Source organism: Cavia porcellus, unplaced genomic scaffold (genome assembly GCF_034190915.1).
Source record: "Cavia porcellus strain 051 isolate PalLab524CR breed Dunkin Hartley unplaced genomic scaffold, mCavPor4.1 scaffold_26, whole genome shotgun sequence".
NCBI lineage: Eukaryota > Metazoa > Chordata > Mammalia > Rodentia > Caviidae > Cavia > Cavia porcellus.
In genome coordinates, this window is record NW_026947509.1 from 52,297,221 (window position 1) to 52,310,985 (window position 13,765).

The following is a 13,765-nucleotide window of genomic DNA, read 5'->3' on the forward strand; positions in this document are numbered from 1 at the left end:
TTAGAGGCCAAAACTGAGGAATTAATTTGATATCTCCTCAGAGTGCCCTTTATCCATATATACAGGGCACAGCCACTAAAGCTGAAATCAGTTATCAATGATTAAAGATTATAAAATAGAGATAACTTGGCTCTCAGTGATATTTTAAAGTTTTTATTAGTATCTGTTGTGATACATAGTGATTATATTCACCTTGGGAAATTGATACATACACATACTACTTTTGATCATTTTTATTTCCACAATCCCCACCCAAATATCCTCTCTCCTGCCTTCCCTAGATTCCCTTCCCATCTCTATAGAATCTACTTCCCTGTTTTTTAACATGGCATTTTATTTGGATCTTTAAATTATTTGTATTATGGGTGTCTCAAAGAAACCATCCAACATTTAACCTTTTGTGATTGACATTTCAGGTAGCACAGTGGTCTCAAGATTCACGCATTGACCTACAAATGATTCATATTTATATTTCTTTATGGTAGAGAATGAACCATGTTTTCTTTATTCATTCATCTGTTGGTGGACATATAGGCTTCTCAGTGATTTAGCTATTGTGAGTTATGAGACTATAAACACAGGTATGCGTGTATTGCTGTAATATATTGGCCTCAGCTCTTTCAGGAAGATACTCAAAAGAATTATAACTGGGCCAAATGGAATTTCCATTCTTAGTTTTTTGAGTAATCTGTATACTGATTTCCATGGTTGTTACATTATTTTATATTCCCACAGCAATGTGGGATTTCTTAGTTGTTTTTTGAGTCCTAGATAATGGCCATTCTTACTGGAGTAAAGGAATTCTCAGTGTTCTTTTGATTTGCATTTCTCTAATGGTCAAGGACGATGAACATTTTTTCATGTACTTACTTGCCATTTGTCCTTCTTCCTCAGAGAAATATCTATTCACTTCAGTTCCCCATTTTTTGATTGGATCTTTCATGTCTGGTGGTGTAATTTGTTTTTGAAGTCTTTACATGTTCTAGACGTAGTCCTCTGCCCAAAATGTACCTGGCAAACATTTTCCATTTTGTTTCTTTACTCTGTTGGTTCTTTCCTTTGCTAGGCAAACGATTCTTAATTTGATATAATCCCATTGTTGATTCTTGGTATGACTTCTTATGCAGTTAGGGTCCTATTTAGGGAGCCCACACCTATGCCAATGTCTTCAAGTGTTTTAGCATTTTTTTCCAGCAAATTCAGTGTTTCTGTTTTTTTATATCTAGGTCTTTGATCCATTTTTATTTGATTTTAGTACAGCATGAGAGATATGGTTCAAGATTAATTCTTCTGCATGTAGATAATGGGTTATCTTAGTATCATTTGTAATTCAGCATGTATTTCTGGACTTTTGTCAAAAATCAGATAGCTCAAGGTGCTTAGTGATTCTTCTATATCCCTTATTCTAGTTTATAAATCACCATGCTTGTTTTTGTATCACTACTATAGTATTTTACTCATGTAGTTTTGTGGTAGAATTTGAATTGGGATTGTAATGCCTCCTCCCTCCCTTGCCCAAAATTATTTCTGACTATCTTCTGTATCTTCAGGTTCCATATAAATTTTGGAGTTGTTTCCTCTAGGTCTGTGGAGAAAAAAAAAAAAACCTGATTGTATTTTAATAGGAATTGCTCTAAATCCATGTGTTATTTTTGATGATGTGACCAGTTTGGCAAAATTAGTCTGTCCATCCAAAACTAGGGTATGTCTTTGCATTTTCTATCATGTTCTTCAATCTCTTTTCTCAGATCAATGTAGTTTCATTACAGAAGTCCTTCATTTCCTTGCTTAGGTTAATTCCTAGGTATTTGGTTATTTTGAAGCTACTGTGAATGTGATTGTTTGGATTTCTTTCTCAGAACATTCATTCTTGGTGTATTAGAATGGAATTGATTTTTGTGTTGACTTTGTATTGATTTGACTTGTGTTTATTTTGTATTCTACCTCTTTGCTGACTGTTAGTACTGAGTCCTCTGCTGGAGCATTTTGATTTACAAATAAGTATAGTTTGACTTTTTCTTTCCTATTTAAGACTTTTTTTTTCTTTGTCTCACCTGATTGCTCTGGCAAAAGTTTTTTGAGTACTGTATTGGACAGGAGTGGTGAGAGTAGATACCTGTCTTCTTCCAGACTTTCCTGGGAATGTTTTCAGTTCTTCCCCATTTAGTATGATGGTCACAGTGGGTTTGTCATAAATGACTCATCAATTTAAGGTAAGGTTTTATTTATGAATTTTAGTCAAGGTTTTTGTCATCAATGAATACTAGATTTTGTCAAAGACTTCATCTGCATCTATTGAGATAATCATATTTTAATCTTTACTTCTGTTTATGTGCTTTATTATACTTATTGATTTACGTATGTTGAACCACCCTGACATGATCATGATATATGATACTTTTAATGAGTCATAGTATTTTGTTTGTAAGTATCTTGTTAAGGATTTTTTTAACATCTGTGTTCATTAAGGAAATGGTTTGTAGTTTTCTTTTTTGTTAGGTCGTTCTCCAGTTTTAGGGACAGGGTAATTGTAGCTTTAAGGATTGAGTTTGGCAGTGTTACTTCCCTTTCAACTTCATGGCAAAGTTTGATAGGTATTGGTATCAATTCTTCTCTGAAGTTTAGTAAATTAAGTGGTTAATCCACTGGTTCCTGGGCTTTACTTATTTGGTAGGGTTTTTATTACTCCCATATTTCATTGCTTGTTATTGGAGTCTAGAGTTTTTATGTCTTCCTGGGTCAGTTTGATAATTTATATCATTCTAGGAAACTAATCATTTCTTCTAGACTTCCAAAATTATTGGAATTCAGGTTTTTGAAGTAGTTGTTTATATTTCTCTAAATTTTGATGTTGTCTGTGGTGATTTTTCCTTTTTCCTTCTAATCGCATTGATGTGACTCTTTCTTTCCTTCCTCTGGTAAGTTTGCCTTAAGGTTTGTTCATTTTGTTTATTTTTCAAAGAATGAAAGATTTATTGTCTTTTAGTCTCAAATTCATCAATTTCTATTCTAATCTTTATAATTCCATTCCTTGTAAAAAATTTTGGAGTTGGATTGTAATACACTTTTTTGGCACGGCTGAAAAGATAAGAAGTATGAAATATAAATGACCTTTATTTTAAGAATGTGGGGAGGGACCCTCTGACCCTCCGACCCTCCAGCGTCTGGCATTCTCTCCGCCAGACATATGGTGTGGGGGCATACAGGTAGCTTAGGGGTGGTGCCTAAGGAGCATTAGTGATGCACAGGTAGCCCATTGGTATTCATGTCACACCCCAGGTAAATTCCTAGGGGTGGGGAAGATAGAGCCCCTTGGTTCCGCCCCTAAGGCTTTACCAGCTACAGTGTCTGGGGCAAAAACCTTTCAGATTGTGCTTTTGGTCTAGAAGTATTAAATGCATCAGTAGGCTGTTTATTTGGGATTGCTCTGTTTTTCTAACATGGATATTCACAGCCATAAACCTCCCTCTTAGGATTGCCTTCACTGTGTTCTGTAAGTTCTGGTACTTTGTGCTGGTATTATCATTTCATTCTGGGAACTACTTAATTTTTTTCTTTGATTTCTTCAATGACCTATTGATCATTCATGATTGTATTAGTTGATTTCCACATGTTTGTATAGTGTCTGTGAATTCTTTCACCATTGATTTCTAGTTTTATTGCACTATAATCTGATAATATGCTTTATTTGATTTTGATTCTTTTGTATTTATTTAAGCATGGTTTATGACCTAAGATATTGTCTATTTTGGAGGAAGTTTTGTGTGCCCCTAAGAAAATCGTATATTCTATTTTTGTGTGGAATGCTCTATAAATACCTACTGTGTCAAATATAAAGCTGTAATTCAAATCTAATAGTTCTTTAATTTGGGGGGAAGGTCTATTGACTTAATGGTGACAGTGGGGAATTAAAATTTCACACTATAACTTTTTTGATGTTTCTCTGATCTTTTATGTCCAATGGTATTTGTTTTATAAAATTGGGTGCACAATGCATATATATTTACAATTGATATATTGTTGAATTGTTCCCTTTCCCATTATGTAGTGACCTTCTCCATCTCTTCTGATCAGTTTTGGCTAGATAAAATTTTATCTGAAAACAGGAAATTATTCTTGCTTGCTTTTGGGCTCCAGTTCCATGGAGAATAGTTTTCCATGCTTTAATTTTCAGATTATGTATTTCTGTATGGATGAACCATGCAGTTGCTATTGTACCATATGATTGGCTTTTGGATTTTGTTCCATTATGGTTTGTGTCAGATGTCTCCTCAAAACTATAGGTGGTCATGGGGGGAATGCCTTTCAAAGATTGCTGAATCTAGAGTTTGTGATTGGTTCATTGTCTAGTGCTGGGATTGCTGATGTGAGTGCTGTATGCACCCTGGGGCAGGTAGCTTACCTACATTATAAATGAAGGAAAGTGGCTTGCTCCTCCCTTTTACTCTTTTTTCCTTTTACTCTTGTTGTTTTGCTTTCTTCGGACAACTTAAAGAGTTGCCCCAGTGCCATGCCTTGGCGCCAGACAATTATGGACTGAAACCTCCACAAACTGTAAGCTAAATAAATCTTTCCTTACTTCATTTTGAGCATCAGTTATTTTGTCTCAGCAATGAGAGAAAAATAACCAATACATAATCCAATATTCTAATTTGTGTCTTTTGATTAGGAAGTTAAGATCATTTACATTGAGAGTTATTGCTAAAAGCTATTAACTGATTCATATCATTGCATTGTTTTTCTGTTGCTGATTTCTTCATTTTTCTCTTTTACTTATCTATTTACCTAGCTTGATGTATTCATTTCTTTGGGCTCTTAGATATTGTTAGCCTCATTTCTCTCTGTCCAATATTTCTTTAATATTTTCTATAGGTCCAGGAATATAGTTCAGTGGCATAAGTGTCTTCCCGGCATGCAAAAAATCCTGAGTTCAATTCCTGATACTAACAGAGTAAATAAATATTTCCTATAGTGCTGTTTGGTGGTCATAAATTTCATAAGGTGCTCTTTGTCTTGGATTGTCTTTATTTTTCCATCAGTTTTGAAAGACAGTTTTGCAAGATATATTAACCTGGAATGAAAGTTATTTTCCTTTTGTGCTAGAAAAATCTTACTCAAAGCATTCCTGGCCTTTAAGTTTATGTTGAGAAATCTCCTGTGTTTTGCTGTTGTTGTTGCTTTTGTTTTGTTTTGTTTTTTGATACCAGATATCAAACTCATGATCTTGTGCTTGCCAGGCAGGCACTTATACCACTGAGCTAAATCTTCAGCCCATCTTGTTTAAGTTTTTTGGAGGTTTTTTTTCCTTGTTGTTGTTCTTGTTGTGTGTTTTTAGTTTAGTTGGTTGGTTGGTTGGTTGGTTGTTTTTTTTTTGAGACAGAGTTTCACTATGCAGTTTTGGCTGGCCTTAAACTCACTTTGTAGCCCTGGTTGGCCTCAAACAGCAAACCTCCTGCTTCAGCCTACCAAGTGCTGGTCTCCTGTTATTTTGATAGGTGTATCTTCATTTGATTCTTTTTTCTAACAGTTTTTAGTATTCTGTATTTGTGCTGTACTTCTGAGATCTTAACATGATGTGTCATGGAGAAGTTCTTTTCTGGTTATGGATATTTGAGGTTCTATATGTTTCATTTTCCTGGAAAAGTTGAATTTGTTCCCTAAACTTGAGCATTTTTCTCGCATGATTTTTTAAACAAATATTTTAAACCTTTTGTGCTGTTGTCTGATCTTTCTTTAACTCTTATAATTCTTAGATTAGTTTTAGAAGTCATCTAGCAGCTGTGGGATACAGTTTTCAAGATCTCTTAAGTATATGGTCTCCATCCACGTTGACACTTCCCTATCACACTGGTAATTTCTATTTTTATTTTTGTCTTTTTTTTCTTTTGAAGACAGGGTTTTGGTATACAGTTCAGACTGATCTCAAGCTCACTTTATAGCCCAGGTTGGCTTTGAACTCATAGCAATCCTCCTGCCTCAGCATCCCAAGTGCTGGAATTACAGTCATATACCACCATGCTTGGTGCACCAGTAATTTCTGCTCCCCATATTTTCAATAAATTTTTTATAGTGTAGATTTCTATTTGATATATTTTCATGGTCTCCAATTCTTTACTAAAATGGTAATTCATATCTTGTGCCTTCTTCGTTAGTTAGCCCAAATGTTTGCTTGTGTCTTCTCTAAGATCACTGACTATTTTATTAATTAAGTCCCTTTTCTGTTTAGTTACATCATCTCCAAACTTGCTGAACAACTTATGTTTATATTTTGTTTCTTCTTTTATCCCTTCGCACATCTCAGCCGTTTTGGTTTTTACTTCCTCCACATTAGCACCAATGAGATCAGCTTGTGGGAAGTTAAGGAATGTTAGGGAAAGTTAAGAACATGGAGTCTATCTGACAAATCCATCACATGGTAACAAGACCAGCTGTATCAGTAGATAGAGAGCTGACCATGTTTCAATCATGTAAATGAAAATATGAAAGAAGCAAAAAGAAGAGGGAAAGGGCCTACAGAAAGAAGAAAAGGGGAAGGCTGGAGATTTATCTCAGTGGCATAAGCACCTGCCTGACAAGCACAAAGTCATGAGTTTGATTCTCAGTACAAAAAAAATGGGGAGAAAAGAGGTGACATCAAATGAAAGGAAAGACTTTGATATTACTTTTATAACTGGAGTGGAAGGCTGATGGGAAGGAGAATTGAGAGACTATTTGTGGAAGTAGGAGATGGGAATGCAGAGGCAAGGAAGAGTAACTGAAGATTGAGGGAACCTGTAAGAAGGTTGGACCCTGTCAATATGCTCATAGTAAGCTCACATTTGAATCATCTATACACAGTTTTCACAGAATTATTCTGACTTACCCATGAAATGTACAAGTTAGACTAAAGCACTGGTTAATCCTTATTCTCCTTTCACATATGCAAACAGCTCCCATGTATTTGACTGTGTGTATTGAAGAGCCCATCAAAAAAAATGCATCAGAAAAAGAAAAACTTGTGTAAATATTTTAATACTAAATTTATTGAGACATCATAAGATTAATACAAGTTATGTTTGGCCTCTACAATGACAAGAATACTCTGGTTTCTCTTCAAGTCAAATAAACCTTTCATCTTTTACAATTACAAGAGGTGCTCAAAGTGGTGGCAATCAGCTTCCAGATTATTAGTACGGCAAACTGCTGAAGTTTGGATATATTTTTTGGTGGACTCCATATACATAGTATATATATGCATATATATATAAATATATGTATATATTGTATATATGCATACTTGTGTATATGTATATGTATATGACCAAAGGAGAAAAGGAAGAGAAAGAAAGGAGAGAAGGGAAGGAAGGAAGGAATGAAGGAAGTCAACACTTACAAAAACACAAAATTAAAGTGACTTCTCAGTCCTACTTATACTGCAGTATGAAATCAACCAGTATGGTCTTCTCCCCGCATTCACAGGTGGAGAAGCTGTGACCTGTGGTGGGGCTCTGGATAGAAATTCTGGGTCCAGCTGCTTCCCCCAGCTCTGCACGTCACTGAGTCTGCCAAATGCTTTTTGCTCTTCCTCCTGATCAGTCCATTGTCCCCACTGTGCTTTATTCCTTGCCAGCCAGTGAGTAAAAGGGCTTAGGGATCGAGATAGACCTCTCTTGAGGCTACCTCTCTTCCTCCTCTCTACAGGCAGAACTCTGCTTAATTTCAGCTGCATTCCTGTGGGTGGAGTTGGCCAGTTTTCTGCCCTTGTCTAATGGGTAGACACTTCCAGCTGAGTTGAAGCTGGGGTACGCAGTGTGGCTGGGGGAGCAAAAGCAGAGCCCCCGCATTCGCTTTGCTCAGTTGCCTTTCTTCCTCAGGTTCGCCTGTTGCACCCTGCAACTGCTGGAGGCATGGCTCTCCCGGGGACCAGCTCTGGAGACCCTAATCAGCGTGGTGCCCTCTTCTTTACTTACCCAAAGAGCCTCTGATGTGAGCTCTGACTCTTTCCTGCAGTTAATTCTTACCTTTTCAGTTTCTCTGGTGCTTTAGTGGGTGAATATCCCACTTGCTGGACTCCGTTTCTCAAAGGGGATGCCGAGTAGGTTAGGAAGCTCTCCCAGGGGTCCTGATGCCACTCTGGTACGGGCTTCTTCCCTCAAAATTTTAGATCCATTCCCGAGAAAATAAGTTCCTGGGACTTGTGGCATAAAGAGTGCAGTGGTCCAGAGGTGGCCTTGCTTTGCTTTCTAAATGCCTGCGATATTGAACTCTATCTGGTGGATTTGTCCTTCAGGTTGACGCTGTATCCGGCTTGGTCTGCACTGCCTGTTTCTGAGTACCTACACTTCCCAAGCTCCCCTCATGCACATCTACCTCTAGTCAATCACAATAGAACTCCTTAGTTTTAAGTTCTTTAAATACTGAGAGGTATTAAAGTATAGTAAGGCCCCAGTTTAAGAACAAATTCCATTCTAGAATATTCATTAAGTTGGATTTGTTCATAAGTCCAACAAAGTGAGTCTTGTACACATTTAACACAAATATGCCATGTAAATGTAAAAAAAAAACTTACAAAAGCACTGTAAATAAGCTACTTTTACAGTTTCCTTAAAATAGTGATATGGCAATTCTATGATTTTTCACATCTATGAATGTGGTTCGTTCACATCTGTGGAAGTTTAGAAGTTGAATGTACATAAGTCAGGCACTTACTGTATTAAATGGGAGCTTTTTCCTTGAAGGAACTGGAACTCTTTGGAAGTATAAAGTTTACAATAGCACAAAGGATAAAATAGAAGAACTGGAAGCAGAAAAACTGGTTCAAATATTTTCCATGAATGCATTGTGAGCCTGAAGTTCTCTGAAGAAGCCACATTTGTTTGACGTTGGCTGAGCAGAAAAGTAATTTTAGAAGGATAGACTAATGCATGTCTAGAGCTAAAATTATGTTGGACTGTTGTAGGCTCTTTGAAAAAAGAGTGATTTGCTTTGAACCTCTGTATCTGGCACAACATTCTCATGATCACTAAGTAAACTCTTGGAATGTGTTGTTTAAGCTTAACAGACCACTACCACCAACCCTAAAAGTCCTGCAAGAAACATCTGAAACCTATAGGAGAGATTCCCATTCTGCTATCCCTGCTTCCCTAATGCCCCCACCAGTGTGTTTGTTAAATGTATTGATTCATGACTTTGACTATAAAAATTCTTTGACTATAAAAATTTTTGTAACCTCTTTAACTTAGGAGTAGGACATTCAGGATAACTTGAATCTATGTTTCTAAGCCGTGGCCACTCATATTTTGTTCAGAAAAAAGTATTCGTTACTCCTTTGAAACAGACTTGTTTTGTATTGACACTGCACACAGTCTTAAATGAAGATCTGAGAACACAGAGAAGAAGAACTAACTGAGACAAAATCAGGGTAAAAGTTAACAGATGTAGAGACTGATTGGATATGGGAAACATTAGCTGGAGCTAAGGATGAATTCATCATGTCAAGCTTGATCCCATGAATAACTGGGGAGGAAACTATACAGAACTCTATCTGAGAACTGAAAACATCTGAAGAAGCCACATCTGTATTGAAGATCCTGCCGACTGGCATCAGCTGGTTAGAACACTGTGATTGTGGAGAGATGGAATGTTACAGATCAAGAGTCAAGATTATCTTGGGCTATCTGTAGCCCTTTTGATGGCCATTTCCTGCCAACCTCTGTATTTAACTTGACATCTTTGTTTCTATTAGGTAAAGCTCTTGAAATGTGTGTTAAGCATGGCAGATCTTTATTTCTGCCATTCCTAAAGCAAAAAAGCTCTACCATAGCATCTAAAAACTACAGAAAAGATTTCTCTGCTTTGCTAAAAACTGCCTTCCTGATTCCCTCACTAATGCATTTGGAAAATACACTCATTTATGATTTATGGAAAAGTTTGTGTAAGCTTTTCCATGGTGTTTGACTACGTTACTCATAGTAACTTGAATCTCTGTTTCTAGGCTTGGTCACTCATAATTGGCTCAGTATAAACTATCTTTAATTTCCTTTGGAACAAAAGCAGATATTTAGATAGATAAATAAATAGAATTTTTACATGTGTCTATTTTATGTAATTAATGAGATCATTTGGGTAAACACATTTGGATTTCTGAATATTGATTTTTAAGTGTAAATAAGTGATGGGCACAGTTAAAAATTATATAGTAATTTGTTTAAATCAGAAATGGAAGTGAAACTAAAGATAAATAAATTTTCAAAGTCAATGACATGGAAGTGTCACTAGTAGTTGAAGCCTGAAAGAGATAAGACTGCTTCATTAGCAAATAAGACTAAGAAGGAAGGCCAAAGAAGGGAAGCATGTTCTAGCAAGTATCTAACATTCTAAAAGTGCATGAGAATTTTAAACAGTAAGGCTTCATTCAATTAATACAGTAGTTACAGTCTAATAAAAATGATACTCTGGGAAGTGTTTATTTGAAGAATATTTATTATCCAATAAATATTCATTTATTCACTTGAGTTTATTAAAAAGCTATTTATTAAAAAATGGTTTACTCTACACCAGTGACTGACAAGAAAGATCTCCATTCTTGAGTTTACTGTCTCAAAGGAGAAGACAGTCAATAAACAAAAGAAGTGGATAAAATTTAGAGTGTAATGTAAAGAGACGCTAGATCACTATGGAAGAAAGAAAGCCAAGAACAGGGCAGAGCAGAAGGGAGTTTCAGCTGTAGGTCATCTTTCCATAGAATTTCTTACTGACAAGGTACAAAGAGTAAATACTTGAAGGTTGGAGTGTTATGTCTTGTATCTAGAGGTCCCCTCAAAGTCTAATGTGCTCACATAGGTGGGAATTTTTAATTTATTTGGTACTGGGGATCAAACTCATGACCTCACGCTTGTCAGTCAGGCACTTATATCACTAAGCCAAATCCCGGGCCAAGGTGGAAATTTTGGAAGTGACTGGAACATTGATGGGTGATACTGGATCTGGATCGTGTGGTACTAGATTAGTTCACTAGTGCCGGTGGGTGGTGGATTTACTGGAGAAGACCCACACTGCATCTGGGTGGTACCAACCAACAAGCTTATGGACTGGATGAAATAAAAGAGAAGGCAGAAGGAAGGCTGCTGCTTCCTGCTTGCCACGACATGGAGTGTTTCTCCTCTGCCATGCCACTCTGCTATGCCACCTTGCTTTGGAGGCAGCCAACTATGGACTGAAACCTCTACAAACTATGAACCAAAATAAACGTTTCCTCCTTTAACCGTATCAGATATTTTGTCCCAGCAACAAGTAAGTAACTAACATAGGTAGCAAGACATATGGTACTTAGAGGAGAATGTTGCAAATAGAAAAAATAGGAATTTAAAAGCCCTACGTAGACTCTGCACTGGTAGTGTTTAAGGAACAGGAGAAAGGGTACTGCGGCTGCCGTAACAAAGAGCTTGATTAAGAGAAGGAAGTGATGGCAGCAATCAGAATGGATAAGGGATTATGGGCCATTGTAAAGACTTTGGCCCTTACTCTGAACAAGAAAGCAGCTTTGGAGAACTAAGCAAGAATGACATCTAATTTGGGCTTTCACAGGCTCACTCAGTTATGGAAGCAGGCAGACTGCAAAGAGACTGTTGCAATGATGGAGAACCTTGATGCTAGGCAAGAGATGAGAGTGGCACATCAGAGAAGAGGAGATAGAAGTTTTAAAGAGTAATTACATTCTTCATCCATATTGATGGGAGAGCCAGCTATTGATGGGAGAGTCAGCCATTGCTGACAAACTGGATGTGAAGTGTGAGAGGAAGCAAAGATAACTGCTTGCAAAACTTGCGGAACATAGTTGACATCTCCAAAACTGGGGAGGATAGTAATGCAGCAAAACTGGGAACAACCAACATGGCCAGTGTTTTGGGCTGATTCTGGTCATTGTCTACAGCTTTCCTCACAGATATTTTGGGTTCCAGGTACCTCTAAGTTCCTGGGATCTGCACTACAGCTGTGAATTCACTCTCACATGTCACTCATCTGCTCTCAAGGACTGCCAACAAGAACTTGAAAGCATCAGTACACTGTCTGATCTCTGAGGCCTTCCTTTCAAATCTCAGTTGAAGCTACTGTGACTTCACAACTCTGTTCAGCCACAACTTCCTTAGTCCCAACTTTAGGCTTTATTTCTGCCCAAATTGCATACTCATTGCTTTCAGTTATCACCATAAATCTGACCAAAAACATCCAGCAGTATCCATGCCCTAGCTTTAATCAACTATGCAACGTTGAAATTTCCTCCAGCAGATTAACTAGTCCACTATCTTTAAACTCAGTCTTAACAAAGTCTCAGGGCATGGAGAACATATAGACAAGTTCTTTGCCAGACTGTAACATGGATGGCCTGTAGTCCAATTCCCAACAGAGTCCTCAATTCCATTTGAGACCTCACGAGAACCGTCTTTACTGTCTGCATTCTCCTCATCATTCTGGTCTTCTGAGCTCACATGAGAATTACCGTTAATCTCCTTTTTGTAGTATTCTAAGCATTCTTTAGCCAGCTTCTTCAATCACTGCCAAATTTTGTGAATGCCAGTTCCAACAGCTGCTGAACCACATCAGTCATAGAAACGGGGCTTACTCTTGGTACCAATTTTCTGTGTTAGTGTGCTGGCTAATCCTAACTATCAAACTGACTAGATCATACCTCTTGGAGAGGTGATTGGATCATGTAGGGACTATCCCACTGATAAATCTGGGCTACCAGGGGGTGGGCCCTATTCCGAGAAAGTGGTTGTGAGGGCATGACTGGAAACTATACTGGTCTCTGGCTCCTTCCTTTCTGGCTCTTTCCAAACTGTTCCACTCCTTGGTTTATTCCAGCAATGAAAAAGTTGGCCAACCTAATCAGATTTCCATCTCTGTGACAAAATATCTGTGAAAAACATTTTAAAGGAAGAAAAGTTTACTTTGGATCAAAATTTCAGATGTTTTAACCCAGGGCTGATGGACTCCACTGTTTTTGGGCCTGTAGTGAATCAGAACATCACAGCAGGAGGGCATAGAAAGGAAGGCCACTCACCTCATGACATTTAGGAAGGAGAAGCAAAGAGACAGAGACAGAAACAGGGTATCAGTCAGTGTTTTACTAGAGAAATAGATATAACACAAGTCATACAAACGTGTAAGAAACTGAGAGAATGGCTCATGGTGGTCAGATAGGGAGAGTCAGAGAGGCAGGCACTAGAGATACACTTTATCCAATTAGATTCTATCTCCTAATAAGCCCACTGAACTATGAACTAATCAATGGAACAATTTATCAAACAGGATTAATTAGAGCTCTCATGATCCATTCATTCCTAAAATCCCATCAACTGACAAGAGAGGTTTTAACATAGCATTTGGGGGACATTTTAAATCCACACATAACACTACAACACTGCTATTAACAAAGATGAAAACACTAATAAAGGGGAAGTTCCAGAAGTTGAAACATGAAGAGCTCCGTTGGGGATATATATGACTTCAGGGATCTCTGTGAAATGTGTTAGTGAGATGACTCAGAGGTCTCTCTTGAAAATGTCAATTTGACAGTTTACAATCTCAGTGGTAGCAGAATCTGCATGATTGAGATGAATCGGACAAGGGGATCACAGAGTGAAAATAAAGCTTGAGAAACAGTGTCAAGGAAAAAGTAGCTCAAGGTACTGTGAACACACAGCTTAGTTGGTAACATTAGGAGTGGGAAACCCAGCTGTGTGGCAATTGCTGGTGAGGGCAGGACACAGCCAATGTATGTGTC